This window comes from Phoenix dactylifera, chromosome 10, assembly GCF_051530095.1.
Source record: "Phoenix dactylifera cultivar Ajwa chromosome 10, Ajwa_hap1_PhDact_Kaust_v1.1, whole genome shotgun sequence".
Lineage (NCBI taxonomy): Eukaryota > Viridiplantae > Streptophyta > Magnoliopsida > Arecales > Arecaceae > Phoenix > Phoenix dactylifera.
In genome coordinates, this window is record NC_143199.1 from 25,506,337 (window position 1) to 25,523,837 (window position 17,501).

Below are 17,501 nucleotides of genomic sequence, written 5' to 3' on the forward strand. Positions count from 1 at the left end.
ATTCAAATAGTTGGTTAACCAACTAGGAGTCTAACTGGAGACTTAGGACAGTCCTGGTCTAGTGCAATAGTTTCACCTTGCATGATGCAATCTTATAATACTCTGGATGGGCATGACAGACCACCTTGATTATTTTTCTTCTTTCTAGTTCTTAAATATTGTGAGGATCCGTGCGGGCGTGTGTTTAGTCCCACATCGATTATTCGTTGGGTAGATCTTGGGTACTTATACAGGATCAAGGAACCCAAATAATAACTTGCGGCTAGCCATTTTGGGTGAGATCCTGGGTTGTTACAAATGGTATCAGAGCGGACCCGGCCCATAACCTATGTGGACTAGGAGATACTACAGCACAGATCTATTGAAGCTGACCACGAGCTGATCGTGGTGTTTGTGATTGGATTCGAATGGATTTGAACCCTTAGCCTGACGAGGACGTCAGGACTTGAACGGGGGGAGTATGTGAGGACCCGTGCGGGCGTGTGTTTAGTCCCACATCGGTTATTCGTTGGGTAGATCTTGGGTACTTATACAGGATCAAGTAACCCAAATAATAACTTGCGGCTAGCCATTTTGGGTGAGATCCTGGGTTGTTACAAATATCTTGTACAAGGCTAAAATGGGCTAGCAGAAACCATTGTTTGCATTTTGGCAACCCAAAGTAACTTTATTTATTATAAAAATAATACTTAGGAGGGAATATAGTTCTTTTAAAGCTATGAACAGGTGGCTGCATTCGCTCTGAGAAATTTGTTGATTCCAAAGAAGGTCAGTTTTATAGTTCTTAGAGGGATGGATTGCTTTTTGTGTATCACAATTTTTTTTCCCCTACAATCTAAGGCACAGATTTGGATTTATATATTATTTCAAATGATGCTCAATCAAAGGATTATTTGTTCATTGGCAGTGATCTTTCGTTGTGCAATATACATGATGCATTCGAATAACATAGATGGATATGAATCTTACATTGCCAAACCATTCGGATGATGGCATGCCTGCAGGTACATGGCTCGTCTCTTTTTTAGAAAAATAAATTTTTTGGCATGTAGCTACTTCTATAAGGATTTTTTTTTTTTTTTTTTGCTCTACTGCATGTAATTCCAAGTATCCCATGGCTATTTGATGGAGTTAATTTTTTTAAGGTTTTTTCATAAATACCATTCTAAAAATTTAAATTTACGTGAATATCTTTTTAAAATTTATATTTATTTCTGTACCCTCATAAAATACTATTTTTGTATAAATGCTCCTAATAACTGTTCTTCTAATACCGTTAATAAAAATCATATTTATTTTAATTAAAAATAAAATAAAATATTAATATAACTTTTTTGTCTTCCATCGCAATCATCTTATAATTTTAAAGCAGGTATCCATTAAGGGTATTTTAGTCATTTTGATTTAAAACCATTAATTTTTTAACAACATTTGATGGTGTGGATACATATACAAAAATAAAGATAGAAAAAGGTATAATAGCAAAAGAAGTATTTTACAAGAGTACACATGCAAATATCAATTTTAGAAGGATATTCATACAAAATTTAATATTTAAAAGAATATTCATGCAAAAAAATCACGCCTTTTTAAACTCAAACAGAGAAAAAGGGGAAAGGTAAAACTTCATTATAATTATTAAAGTTCAGATTATAAAATTCAAATCCAAAATTTTTTTTCTCACCAAGCAAAGAGGTGAGATGATTAGCACAAGCTCCTATTTATGATTATATGGTGAAGAATGTGATGCTCAATCTTAAACAACTTTCATGTGATAGTTAATAATATGCCTAATATATAGTTAGGTACCACATATTCATCAAACACGGCTTCAAAGGATTACTACATCATAATCTACTTTTGACCATTTCTCTCCTTTCATGCACGTGCGAGGCACTTCCCAGTTACGCCACATTTGGCTGCTTTTGAGGAAAGCTCGCGGAACCCACCGCACCTTGGTCCGACGTCGCGGTATGCGCGCACGTGAAGATTTGCGGCATTCTGACTTCAAAGGGAAAGACTCGAAGGCTCGCAGAACCCACCCAACGTCGTCGTATTCGCACACCTGAAGATTAGCAAAAAAGAAAAAGACGTCCCTTTACTTGATTTTCTTTAACATGCTAACGAATCTTATAGTAATAATAATAATAATATTATTATTATGTACAAGATCTTGTTGACCCCCTAATGGATTTTGATGAATACAAAATACTAGAGTATAATTCCCTTTATATTAACAATTTATTTGAGAATTTCAGGTATTTAACTAAGAATATTGTTAAGAATTGTCAAGGCATGTTCCCATATTTTTCAAGAATTTTTTAAAGATTTTTTGAGATGAAGAAAACAGATCAGGGACAGTTGAGACGTCTCCGGTTTGTCCCAGAGACGTCTCTGGCACGAAGAGGATGAATTGGCACGTCTGGAGACGTCCCCGGCACCTGGCGAGGCGTCTCGCAGGGTCGGAGTCGACTCCCGACTCTGCGGAGTCGACTCTCTCAGAGACGGCAGAAAGGCCGATTTCAAGGGATGCGCGCGAGTCGTCTCCGAAGGACGCGGAGTCGTCCCCACGCATAAAAAGCAAACTTCCCGAGACGTCCCCAGAAAGCGCGGAGTCGACTCTCTCAGGGGATTCCAGAGGACTTGTTTTTTGGTGATAAGACTGCGGAGTCGTCCCCATGCAAAAAGCGCAAACATCCCGAGACGTCCCCGTAAAGTGCCGAGCCGACTCTCTCAGAAAAACAGAAAAACAAGCATTCAAGCTGTTCTTCTTCAGAGACGTCCCCGTAAAGCGCCGAGTCGACTCCAAACATCGTCAAAAGAATTTTTATACAGCCGAGACGTCTCGCGTTCAAGCGGAGATGTCTCCGGAGCGCCTGGGACGCGACTGACACACTTTTGCAGGTTTGTTTGAATTTCAAACGGCTATATTTTTGTGTCTAACGGATCTATTGCTTGTAGGGCTATAAAAGGGAGCTTTTAAGTGCCTTTAAACAACTTCTCACCAACCAAACACAAGATCATTCAAGAGAGAAGAAAGAGAAAGAGGTTCAAGGGAGTTAGTGCTTTCAAGAGGAGAAATCAAGTGCATTCAAGCTTTTCCATCTGATTTCGTGCTCAACTACTCACTCCCACTCGGCATTCAAAGCTCGCATTCAAGCAAACGTGATCCACATCGGAAGAACCACCATCACCCACGCTTCCAACGGCAAAAAGGGTTCTTCCGGTTTTGTTGTTTTTCATTGATATATTTGCTTTCTTAAGAGCTTTTAAATCTTTGTAAAACATTTGATTATTGTGCTTGTTCCAGTCAAGGGACTTGGAACAAGGGATAGGCGTCCCAAGCCTAGGTTAAATTGGGGGATTGTAGAGTTCGTTGTTAGCCCGGGGTAAAACAACGAGTTGGGTAGTGCACTCGCAAAACTACCGGACTGTAATCGCTGATTATAGTGGAAATTCCCAAAGGTGTTTGGAGAGTGGATGTAGGAGCAGTGGAAGCTCCGAACCACTATAAATCTTTGTGTGTTTGCGTTTGATTGTGGTTGCAACTTTAGCTTCACCTTTGCACATACACTTGTGTGTTTTGTTTTAATTAGACAAAAAGTTTTAAAACACCCAATTCACCCCCCTCTTGGGTGACCATCTCTGGGCAACAAGTGGTATCAGAGCAGGTGCTCTGTGTATTTCTTGAAGACCTAACCGTCTTTGCCAAAGATCAAGATGGCAACACCCTTTAACAATGTTCTTGCTGAGGGGCAGGCTACCAATAGACCTCCACTCTTCAATGGGACAAATTATTCCTATTGGAAGACTAGAATGAGAATTTTTATTCAAGCACAAGATTATGCCTTGTGGAGGGTCATAATCAAAGGACCACACGAACCATATCACATAGTTAATGGCATTCAAGTTCCCAAACCTGAAGAGGATTGGGATGAGAATGATAGTAGGATGGTTCAACTCAATGCTAGAGCCATGAACTCATTATTTTGTGCTCTAGATGTAAATGAGTTCAATAGAGTCTCCACCTGTACTTCCGCCAAGGAAATATGGGATAGGCTTGAAGTTACCCACGAGGGTACCAATCAAGTCAAAGAGTCTAAAGTGAATATTCTAGTTCACAAATATGAGTTATTTAAGATGGAACCCAACGAAACTATATCATGCATGTTCACACGCTTCACTGATATAATAAATGGTCTAAAGAATTTGGGTAAATCTTACACTAACCCAGAACTTGTGAGTAAAATTCTCAGGTCCTTGCCAAAAGCTTGGGAAGCGAAGGTCACGGCGATCGTAGAAGCTAAAGACCTCAACACATTGGCACTTGAACAACTATTGGGCTCATTGATGACGCATGAGCTCACAATGAAGCAACATGAAGAAGATGTGCCAAAGAAGAAGACAATCGCACTCAAGGCTACTTCAAGTGTTTGTGAAGAAGAAAGCAGTGAGAGTGAAGAAGAAAGTGAAGATGAAGACTTGGGTTTAATAGTAAGGAAGTTCAAAAAATTCGTGAGAAGAAAGAAACCCTTCCCAAGAAAGAAGTTTGGAGGGAGAAATGATTGGGAAAAGAAAAAAGAAAAAGAAAGAGACCCAATCATATGTTATGATTGCAAGAGACCGGGACACATCCGCTCCGAATGCCCTCAACAGAAGAAGCACTATGGAAAGAAGAAGAAGAAGGCGTTGAAAGCAACTTGGAATGATAGTGACACATCCTCCTCCGAGGAAGAGAAGGAAGAGACCGCAAACTTGTGCTTCATGGCATTCGACGACGATGAGGTATGTCAAAGCTCAACTACAGATTTTACTTTAGAAGAATTATATGAAGCTTTCCAAGAGCTCATGAGCGATTGTAGTATGTTAGGAGCAAAAAATAAAGAATTAAAAGCCTCCAATCAAAAACTAAAGGATGACATTAAAAACCTATTGATTGAGAAGGAGAGCTATGAAAATGATAACACCATTGACCTAAAGAATAAAAATTCAAAGCTTAGCATTGAAAATGAAACGGCAAAAACACTCATTAAGGAATTAAATCTAAAAGTCAAATTCCTACTCAATAGTAATACCTCACTTGCACAAAATGTTGAATCCCTTAAAAATGATAAGGAAGAATTGGCTAAAGAAAATTTGGACCTTAAAAATGAGGTACACAAGTACAAACCAATTGTGCAGAAATTTACACATAGCTCTGAAAAATTCAATCTCATTCTATCCAATCAAAGAGCTGTTTTTAGTAAAGCCGGATTAGGATACAAAACCAGCAAACAACAAAAATATCTAAAGAACTTTTTTGTGAAAGCAAAAGATTTCAAAACTGAAAAACCTACATGCTTTCATTGTGGGAAAAGTGGACATAAAGCCTATTCTTGCATTCAAAGAAAGATTCAAACTAACCAGAATACATTTGTAAAGGATAAAAATACAACTAAAGTGTGGGTGCCTAAGGAAAGCAACTACACTAACCAAGAAGGACCCAAAAAAACTTGAGTACCTAAGAGCTTCACGTGATTATTTTGCAGGTATGCCTTGCAGCCGGGAGCAAAAAGAGAATGTGGTATCTTGATAGCGGTTGCTCAAGGCATATGACCGGTGATGAGAGCCTTTTCGTCACCTTGAAATCAAAAGAAGGAGGAGTAGTCACATTTGGAGACAATGCCAAAGGTCAAATCATTGGCGTTGGTAAAATCTCCATATCACCCTCCTCATTTATTGACAATGTATTGTTAGTTAATGGATTAAAACATAATTTATTAAGTATAAGTCAATTTTGTGACAAGATATTTAAAGTGTCATTTGAATCTTCCCTATACATAATTAGTAGTCCAATTGACAATGAGATCATACTTATGGGACATAGGCGTGGAAATGTTTACATGGTAGATCTTGATGATCTCACCATGAAAGATGGCCAATGTCTTGTAGCCATGGATGCCAAGGTCAATGAGACTAGCTGGCTATGGCATCGTAGGTTAGGGCATGCTAGCATGGATTTAATTTCTAAATTGATTACAAAAGATCTAGTCAAAGGACTACCAAAAATAGACTTTGAAAAGAACAAAATTTGTGCTGCATGTCAACTAGAAAAACAAACAAGAAGTTCTTTCAAGTCTAAGAACATAGTTTCAACATCAAAACCCCTAGAACTAATTGATATGGATTTATTTGGACCCACTAAAACTGCTAGTCTAGGGGGTAAGAAGTTTGGTCTTGTAATTGTTGATGATTTTTCACGTTTTACATGGGTTTCATTTCTTGCCCACAAAGATGAGTCCTTTTCCGCTTTTATCAAGTTTCATAATAGGATTTCGAATGAACTTAATCTTAAACTAAAAGCAATTAGGAGTGATCATAGTACCGAGTTTGAAAAGCAGCATTTTGAAAAATTTTGTGAAGAAAACGGTATCAATCACAATTTCTCGGCCCCTAGGACACCCCACACTACCAGAAAACACGCGTATAGTGACGGAGATTCCCGTCACTATACCGTGTTTCCGGTTACTAATACGGAATTTGTGACTGGAGCTCCCGTCACGAAATTAGTTACAAAAACACGCGTCACTAAATTCTCAATGACGGCGGCGATTCCCGTCACTAAACTCCGTGACAGAGCCGCCGTCACTAAGCCGTTACAAATCCAAAAAATTAAATATTTAAAAAATTACATATTTTCCGTCACTAACCAGTCATTGAGTTAGTGACGAAGATAACTTGGTCACTGATTTTGTCACAGAATTCGGTCACAAATTTGGTCACTGATTTGTCACAACCTTCAGTGACAGATTTAGTCGTCACAGACATGGTCACAAATTTTGTCACTAAATTTGTCACTAATTCCGTTACTGACTCACTGAGCAAAATCAATTTTTAGAAACCAAAATCCTGTCACTAAGTTTATATTAGCTCGTCACAATACTTGGTAAACTATTCAGTAACCAAATTTGGTCACTGGTCACATTCCAATAATCTGGTATTTTTGGTACATTGATTGGCTCATAATAAAAGAAAAATACAAGCTAGAGCCTCATCCAGTCATATGCATAAACAAAACAATGGAAGTGTTCTGCTGAAAGCTTTTCATTCAGCATCTCTCCTTCCAGAATATAAGAGACATATATAAATGTCGTCAGTATATGATTCCAATGGACTGACATAAATGACTTCAACTCTGTCAACCGGGAAGGAGTCGGAATAAGAACTTGTACTCGTTCAGATAGAAAGCCAGCAGTATGCTTTGACCCTTTGCTTTTGCATTGCCCCTTGTTGTTTCCTTTAACCTATTTCATTCCATTCATCAGAGGGGCAAAAAAAAAAAAATAGAGAGAGAGAGAGAGAGAGCATTGCCCCTTTTGTTTCCCTTAACCTGTTTCCTTTTGCAAAGCATATCCCATCTGAAGTTAAAAAGAAAGCATTACAATTCAGTTCATAGTTACTTACAGAAATATAAAAACATGAGCAAAAGTTAAGAGTGACATTAGATGAGGGCATACCTGAGAAGCTGAAATTTTAACCAAAATTACAATAACCAATGACAACATCCATAGTCAAAGCAAAACTAAAAAAGTCCCAAACTATAACAACATCCATATTTAAACCAAAACCAAAAGGGAGTATCCCATGATCATGATTCATCTCACTATGAATTGGATTCAACATTGGCCGAGCATTGAGTTGATTGAGTTTCATTGTAGAAACTTGAGTTTATGACATCTTCTACAATCTCATCTAACTTGGCATCCTCAACATCTACATTGAAATATTGCAATAATTAATAATAAATTATTCAAAAAATAATAGAAATATAATTAATAAAACATATACCTTTCTTTTCCAACACCCAATCTTGAGTACAAATCAAGGCCTCGGCAATATTCAGTTTAAGTGCACTACGATACTTATCAAGTACCCGCCCACCGATACTAAAAGCAAATTCAGTCCTTACAAGATGTTAATAAAGACTAAACAAAACAAAACTGTAAGGCGATTTTACCAATTATCTTCCCTGCTTTGGAGAGAAATACAAAGTCTCACTGGAACCAAGCTGTTCAGAGCCTCACGCTAAATGTTCGTAAGATATTTTCTGATCATGATCCTGGGCTATTCATGGAGTGCTTGAAGAAGTTTGAAGAAGATGATCTAAAGAAAAGGAGATTAAGTCAAAACGTGAAGTTGTATGGAAGCGCCTAGAAGAAATTGCCGCTTCGAACGCTGCAAGTAATGAGGCTGTTCAATCCAAAATACAAGAATTTGCTACAGTACAAGACTTTGTGTCATTTCGATCCTGAGATTGAAAGCCCAATCCAAAATACCAGGACCATATGTTTTCAATCTTTATGATGAGCAGCAACAGGGTAAAGACATATCTATCACCTACTTAAAATCTTTATAAAGCTCTTTCTACAGTAATTAAGCTCTGCAACCTCATTCCAATTTGATGGTAAAATTGAATATGTTAAGTTACTATTGATTTTCTGGAGACATAAATTAACAGCTGAAAAATATCCATTATTGTTTGGGTGGCATATCAGCCATAATCCCAGATCAAACTGGTTGCACCTAGGTGTGAAGTCCAAAACATAGGAGGGCCAAAAAGTTTCATAGCAATACACAACCAAAAAAGTAATTAGAGAGATTATAGAGAACAGCATGGAACAATAGAGCGACAGATTAAAAGAAAATAAGACTCAGATGTAGGCATTAATGACACAATCTGCAGCAATTAAAAAACAGCTTGCCTGGATAATGGCCGAGATATCATCACTTTGAAAAATTAATAAAAACATTAAAAAAACAAAGAAAATAGATAGCTCTTGATGTGTGAGAAGGTCCTCTAAAAATGGCTAACACATGCACCATCTCCTTCTTCTGCCCTTCTCACAAAAAATAAAAAAGAATAAAATAGGAAGCTACATTTTAAGAACAAATTAATGTGGGAAGCTTGGTAAGCGGGTTGCCAACAATAAGGAGAGCAAGCCGACCAGTTTTCTTCCCTCTTCTCTTTATTCATATAGCTACAGCCAGATCCGGCAACTTCAAGATCAGGGCAACCCAAAACCCTAACCTTGGTACTTGTAGCGCAAATCCTAACCACCATTATAAAATCTACCACATAATATCAGGAGAAAACGAAGAAAACCCCAAAAATCAAGAGGAAAAAGAAGGGATAAGCTCTATACTGAAAGAGAGAGAGAGAGAGAGAGGACAAAATTCAACATCATAGAGAACGCGACCAACAGGGGAAGGAAGAATGCCAATCGGGACTGGACTACCCGCAGCAGAGGGGGGAGGAATGACCCTCTCTGCCTTGCCTACCTGCAGCAGGGGAAGGAAAAGAACCCGGATAGGAGGGAAAGAAGAACCCTAGCGCGGCCGTCGACAACTGCGGCCACGGCGGCGATCAAGCGCGGCGCTGGATCCACAGACGGAGACCCTCGGTAAGTTCCTTCCCCCTTTCTCTTCCTCTTCTTTGTTTCTTTTATTTTGTTATCATGGGGTAAAAAGAAACGGGGTTAGGGTTTACCTTGCTCGGGAAAGAACCAGTTGTGGGTTCTGAAAACCCTAGCCGACGAGCAAGAAGAAGGGGGGCGTCGACGGGGTGATGTAGCCGTGATGATCTTGTCCCGGGTGAGAGTTGGATCGGCCGATCGGGGGGCGTGATGTAGCCGTGGTCACCGTCGACGGGGAGGCACAAATGGTCGGCAAGGAGGAGCCGGAGAGGAGAGGGCGGAGGTCGAGGAGAGGAGAGGAGAGGGGAGACAAGAAAGGGGAAGCGGCGATGCCAGAAGCCCTAACCGTCCAATCGGGACGAAGCCAATGTTTTAAGTTCGACCGGGCTGATGGGGAAGTGCTTCGACCGGGCTGATGGGGAAGTGATGAGGTAAGTCGGTCTGCAAGCCAAATTTCATATCAAACTATTTTTTATCTATAAGGCCGATTGCACCGAACTTGATGTCTCCCAGCTCCCCACTCACGAGGACAAAAAAAAATCCCAGACCTTCTTCCAAAATCTAATCCCATTGCAGGAAAGCAGCAGTAGGGGTACAAATAGGTCATGACCGGCACCATGAGATTTGAAAATGAGAAGAAGAAATTTGAGTTTTCTGGAGAACGATTGAAATTTGGGTTATCGAAGGAATTTGGGCGGGACGGCGGACACACTTAGTTTCATTTTGGATTTTCCTCCTTTTATCTTTTTTTAATTTAGAATTACTCAAAAATAATATTTTTAATATTTTTGGAATTAAAATTTAAATTTGGTAACGGAAATTTTTGTCAATAACCCGTCACTGCCAAAAATAATCTTTTAAAAATTTATAAACACTTAGGTTACGATATTTGTGACGGCTGAATTTGTCACTATCTGGTTGCAATTTCGGTTATCATTTTGCTGACAGATACCCCGTCACTACGATGGTCACTAAGTTTTGGCGCCCATCCTACCCGCGCATTTTGTGACCGGCCTGTCACTAATCTGTCACTAAGTTTACACCACGGTGACCAAATTTATGTCGGTCACTAATCCGTCACAAATAGTGACTGATAACGGTCCGTCACTAATTTCCCGTCACTATACGCGTGTTTTCTGGTAGTGCCAACAAAATAGGGTGGTAGAAAGGAAGAATCGCACACTAGCAGATATGGCTCGTACCATGTTGTGCGAATCGAATCTACCAAAGTACTTTTGGGCTGAAGCAGTAAATACTGCATGTCATATTTTAAACCGTGCTTTAGTTAGATCTATCTTAAAGAAAACACCTTATGAGTTGTTGAAAAATAAGAAGCCTAATATAAGCTATTTTCATTTTTCGGTTGTCGCTGCTTTATTTTAAACAATGGAAAGGACAATCTAAGTAAATTTAGTACTAAATCAGATGAGGGGATCTTCTTAGGTTATTCCTCATCTAGTAGAGCATACAGTGTCTTCAACAAGAGAACTCTCGTTGTTGAAGAATCCATTCATGTTGTTTTTGATGAAGCTAATGGAGATTCTTCTAGAAAAGAAGAAGATGGTGATGCAGGTATACTTGAAGACAGAATGAAGGAATTCTCCATACAAGACAAACAACATGAGGATGAAATCAAAGAAGATACAATTCAGCAAGATGAAGAAGATCAACCTCCAGCGAGAAATCAAGATCTTCCTAAGGAATGGAGGTATGCACATGGTCATCCAAGGGATCTAATCCTTGGTGATCCTTCACAAGGGATAAGGACAAGATTCTCTTTAAGAAACACTAGTAATTATCTTGCATTCGTTTCACAGATAGAGCCTAAATCACTAGAAGAAGCCGAAAAAGATGAAAATTGGATGAATGCTATGCAAGAGGAATTAAACCAATTTGAACGAAATCAAGTTTGGACTCTAATGAAAAGACCCCCTAATGTTTCAATTATAGGCACCAAGTGGGTATATAGAAATAAACTAGATGAAGATGGAATAGTAATAAGAAACAAAGCTAGGCTAGTAGCCAAAGGATATAATCAGGAGGAAGGAATAGATTTTGATAAAACTTTTGCTCCTGTTGCTAGGTTAGAGGCTATTAGACTACTTTTGGCATATGCATGCTTCATGGATTTCAAACTCTATCAAATGGATGTAAAAAGTGCCTTTTTAAATGGTTATATAATGGAGGAAGTTTATGTAGGACAACCTCCAGGTTTTGAGAACCACTTACATCCAGATTATGTTTTTAAATTGCATAAAGCATTGTATGGACTTAAGCAAGCCCCTAGGGCATGGTATGAAAGATTAAGTAATTTTCTAATTGAAAATAAGTTTAAGAGAGGAAATGTAGACAAAATCCTCTTCATTAAAAGAAAAGGGAATGACTTATTGCTTGTGCAAATTTATGTGGATGATATAATTTTTGGTGCTACTAATGATAGTCTTTGTCAAGAGTTTGCTAAGCTTATACAGGGAGAATTTGAAATGAGCATGATGGGTGAGCTCAACTTCTTCCTTGGGCTACAAATAAAACAATCAGAGGAAGGCATCTTCATCAGTCAGTCCAAATACATCAAGGAAATGTTGGAAAAGTTCAAGATAAAGGATGCAAAGGAAATCAGCACACCCATGGGCTCAAGTTGCAAGCTTGACAAAGATGAAAAAGGTAAAAGTATAGACTGCAAATTGTACAGAGGTATGATAGGTTCTTTACTTTACCTTACTGCTAGTAGACCAAACATATTATTCAGTGTTTGCATGTGTGCTAGATACCAAGCATGTCCTAAGGAATCACACTTGCAAGCTGTTAAAAGAATATTCAGATATCTAGTAGGGACATCTAATGCAGGCTTATGGTATTCTAAACAATCTGATATAAATTTAATTGCTTATTCCGATGCTGATTTTGCCGGGTGCAAACTCGACAGAAAAAGCACAAGTGGCACATGTCAATTCTTAGGTGCTAATTTGGTTTCTTGGTTTAGCAAGAAACAGAATTCAGTTGCCTTGTCCACAGCTGAGGCTGAGTACATTGCAGCTGGAAGCTGTTGTGCCCAAGTTCTTTGGATTAAGCAACAACTTGAAGATTTTGGTATCAAAATGGACAACATACCAATTAGGTGTGATAATACAAGTGCAATTAATTTAACAAAAAATCCTGTTCAACACTCTAAATCAAAACACATAGAGATTAGGCATCACTTTATAAGGGATCATGTGCTGAAAAATGATGTGATGATTGAGTATGTATGTACTGAAAATCAATTGGCCGATATCTTTACAAAGCCCCTTTGTAAAGATAGGTTCAATTTTTTAAGGAATGCTTTGTGCTTGTATGATCCTAGCAAATAGATTGAACTTGTAATGCAATGCTTTGTAAGCTCTAGAGATACATGTGAATGCTACTCAAACTAATAATACACTTCAAGGTCACAAATAGCAAACCTAGTATCTAATAAGTGAAAACATGAATCTATCAAAGTTAGATGACGAATTGTTTGACTTTCCGGAGGATGGTTACCCTCCCTTGGACTCTTCATGGAGATATTTTCAGAGCCTATTTCATAGACATTCGAAATTTGGTCAAACATTCCTCATTTCAATATTGATAATTCAAAAAATCATTATCAAACTTTTACAGGATGTATTATTGAAGGGAAGGATCACAAGCAAACTCACTCTATATTCACCAAAAGAAATCACGCTGATTATTGTGGTTGAATAAAATAAATTGGAAAAAGATAGAAATCATTGTGAAATTTTTCAGTGCCGGAGACGTCTCTGGCAAATCACAGAGACGTCCCCCCGGCGAGACGTCTCGCATTAGTCGCGGAGACGTCTCGGGGACCGAATGAAAGTTTTTAAATTAGGTCGAAACAGCTCGAGCCGACCCGAGCTACCTTCTTTCGTCCCCAACGAAAACACAAACCCTAGCCTCCATTTTCTCTCCACCACAAACCGAACCAAAATCTCTCCCCATTTCTCTAGATTTCCAATCCATGGCACCTAAGAAAGCTAGGCGAACGGGTGGGAGGCATCCTAGAGTAGCAAACGACGACGAGGAACGGAGGGAAGAGCCCTCCGCGCCGCCTCCTCCGGTTGCTCCGTCAACCGTGACCCTCTCCTGTGCAAATCGCACAGTAACCACAGGTAGATATATAGATTTCCAGTTTCTAGCTAGTGAGGGGTTCTCTATTGGAGAGAGACTCAGTGCCCAAGGTTGGGAACACCTATGTTCCCTAAATATGTCAACATATCCCGGCCTAGTGAGAGAAATGTTTAGCAATATGGCCTTAGGGGACTCGGGGTACACCGGATATGTCCGAGGCACATTGATAGAAATCAATGAGGACATCCTATCTAACTTGCTACAAATCCCCAAATACGGTGAGGCTCCGACCTCACATCCCCAAAGGGAGATTGCCCTAAACCTACTTTTAGGAAGAGAGGACTGCGGCCCTCTTGACATAGTTAAGTCCCAAGACCTCAATGCCGAAATGAGATTGCTTTTGAGCATAGTTAACCGGGTCTTGTTTCCAAAAATCGGTCGCTTCGATTTCGTTTCGGAGCGAGACTTAGCTATTATGCACCATATCTTGCTAGGGATTCCCCTAAACCTCCCTAGGCTCATATTGAACTACATCTCCATATGTCATAGGTATTCCAGATTTAGCATACCTTATGGGATAGTTTTCACCCTACTGTTCAAACATTTTAAGGTTCCAATTCCTGAAAATGAGCCAGAAAAACCTTTGAGAAACATTGACTACTACAATGAGAGCACATTACATAGGATGGAGTTTCACAAGAAAGACGGGTCTTGGGTTAAGGCCCCTAAAAGAAAATCCCAAACCATAGAGCCTGAGATCCCACATCAGGAGCCTGACCACCTCTCTCCTCCACATAGCCCTATGGCCTTTCCTGATGTACCTTCCAGCTCGGCTGGACCATCCACCTCAGTGCCTCCTCCTCCAGTCAGTGGATCACTGTCCCTATCAGATGAGCAGATGTACACCCTAGCATATGTGATATGCCAGCAGATGAGGGAAGAGATGAGATCAATAGTCTCTGCTGAGTTAGCTCCCATCCGTACCTCACATGAAGCACTCCTACAAGAATTAAAGGAAATCAAAGCTCAGATAGAAGCTACAGCGTCAGAATTGGTTCATGTGGGAACAAGCCAAACCTTAAGATCAATTGAGATACAGGCTGAATTGAAGATCATATCGGATGGTCTTCAAGAGTTGACGAGCCCTGGAGGCAATGTGGGCACTGTGGCTGCCCAACTTAGAGGAAGAATTGAAAGGGCAACTCATGAATTTGAAGCACTAGTGACAGCCTTCAATCAGTCTCAGGGAAATCAATTTAAAACCCTAATGGATGCAATAACTGGGTTTATAGAGGCTGCTGCTGGGGCTATTGAGCGTGGTCGCCGGTGAGGGACATTTTGTAGACATCTAGGGTTCATCTTTTTGTAAAACCCTAGGCTTATTTGAAACTTCTTTTGTATTAGCCATCAATACTTGTAATGACTTCAAATGATTGTAATACAATATGAAGGTCATACCTTTCTTTTTGAAACTTTGTGTATATTTCTAATTCTGTGGTATCAAACTCTGTGTATGTTTCTAATTCTGATGCTTTGAATGATCAAACTTAACAATGTGCAATAATATTACTCCTTTCCCAACTTGACAATGCATATGAAAAAGGGGGAGCACAACCTGTAATAACTGCATTTGAAAGGTCTGAAATGAACTCCAAAACAAAGGGGGAGTGAAATGAATGCTGAATTCATTAATAGAAATAACTTGGAAAGAGGGAGCATAACTTGAATATCCTTGAGTGATTCATGGTAATATGCTGAATTCTAATAGGAATTGCATTTTAGGTACCTAAGGAAAATTTGTCCCCTTCATTGTTGATGACAAAAAGGGGGAGTAGAACCAATATATGGAATAGAACCAATATATGGAATACAAAATACAAAATTTACACTCATATTTAAAAGTTGAATTAGAAAAGATAAAATTGAAGAATATTGGCTTTAAGACAATTGCCCTTCTGGAAAAGAAAGGGGGAGTCAAAAAGTATTTAGCTTTCAATTGTCTTTAGCATCAATATTTCATTAATTTACATTTTAACTTGATTCAAATTCAGTTGATATACCAAAATTGCTCAAGAGCTACTAAGATCAATACTTATGCATAAGGATAGAACTGAAAGTTGACTATATTGAATTATGCACACTGTATCTAGCTCTAACCAAAACATAATACTTGTACATTTGAACAAATACTGTGTATATGTTTAAATTTTAAATTTTGCATATACTCAGTGTTTTGTCATCATCAAAAAGGGGGAGATTGTTGACCCCCTAATGGATTTTGATGAATACAAAACACTAGAGTATAATTCCCTTTATATTAACAATTTATTTGAGGATTTCAGGTGTTTAACTAAGAATATTGTTAAGAATTGTCAAGGCATGTTTCCATATTTTTCAAGGATTTTTTGAAGATTTTTTGAGATGAAGAAAACAGATCAGGGACAGCCGAGACGTCTCCGGTTTGTCCCAGAGACATCTCTGGCACGAAGAGGATGAATTGGCACGTCTGGAGACGTCCTCGGCACCTGGCGAGGCGTCTCGCAGGGTCGGAGTCGACTCCCGACTCTGCGGAGTCGATTCTCTCAGAGACGGCAGAAAGGCCGATTTCAAGGGATGCGCGCGAGTCGTCTCCGAAGGATGCGGAGTCGTCCCCACGCATAAAAAGCAAACTTCCCGAGACATCCCCAGAAAGCGCGGAGTCGACTCTCTCAGGGGATTCCAGAGGACTTGTTTTTCGGTGATAAGACTGCGGAGTCGTCCCCGACGTCGCGGAGTCGTCCCCATGCAAAAAGCGCAAACATCCCGAGACGTCCCCGTAAAGTGCCGAGCCGACTCTCTCAGAAAAACAGAAAAACAAGCATTCAAGCTGTTCTTCTTCAGAGACGTCCCCGTAAAGCGCCGAGTCGACTCCAAACATCGTCAAAAGAATTTTTATACAGCCGAGACGTCTCGCGTTCAAGCGGAGACGTCTCCGGAGCGCCTGGGACACGACTGACACACTTTTGCAGGTTTGTATGAATTTCAAACGGCTATATTTTTGTGTCTAATGGATCTATTGCTTGTAGGGCTATAAAAGGGAGCTTTTAAGTGCCTTTAAACAACTTCTCACCAACCAAACACAAGATCATTCAAGAGAGAAGAAAGAGAAAGAGGTTCAAGGGAGTTAGTACTTTCAAGAGGAGAAATCAAGTGCATTCAAGCTTTCCCATCTGATTTCGTGCTCAACTACTCACTCCCATTCGGCATTCAAAGCTCGCATTCAAGCAAACGTGATCCACATCGGAAGAACCACCATCGCCCATGCTTCCAACGGCAAAAAGGATTCTTCCAGTTTTGTTGTTTTTCATTGATATATTTGCTTTCTTAAGAGCTTTCAAATCTTTGTAAAACATTTGATTATTATGCTTGTTCCAGTCAAGGGACTTGGAACAAGGGATAGGCGTCCCAAGCCTAGGTTAAATTGGGGGATTGTAGGGTTCGTTGTTAGCCCGGGGTAAAACAACGAGTTGGGTAGTGCACTCGCAAAACTACCGGACTGTAATCGCTGATTATAGTGGAAATTCCCAAAGGTGTTTAGGGAGTGGATATAGGAGCAGTGGAAGCTCCGAACCACTATAAATCTTTGTGTGTTTGCGTTTGATTGTGGTTGCAACTTTAGCTTCACCTTTGCACATACACTTGTGTGTTTTGTTTTAATTAGACAAAAAGTTTTAAAACACCCAATTCACCCTCCTCTTGGGTGACCATCTCTGGGCAACAGATCTGTAGCAATCCATAAGCCTATCCAAAAATCTAACTTTTTTTATTCTATATAAATACACAAGATGTACCTATTACATAATTGATATGAGACTCAACATACGTTCATACGGATCCTTATATGCTATGTTTAAGCCCTAGCATTTTTACCAAACTAAAAATCCAAATTCAATCAAACTCAAT

The 17,501-nt window shown here is 39.4% G+C and overlaps 1 non-coding gene across 1 annotated transcript; it reads right to left on the reverse strand.

The window, feature by feature from the left end:
• Nucleotides 1–8,931: 8,931 nt before the first annotated feature.
• Nucleotides 8,932–9,026, reverse strand: LOC120104149 (small nucleolar RNA snoR109). The gene has a single exon (XR_005506601.1). It is a non-coding gene; the product is annotated as a small nucleolar RNA snoR109 (small nucleolar RNA).
• Between the last annotated feature and the right edge of the window lie 8,475 nt (nt 9,027–17,501).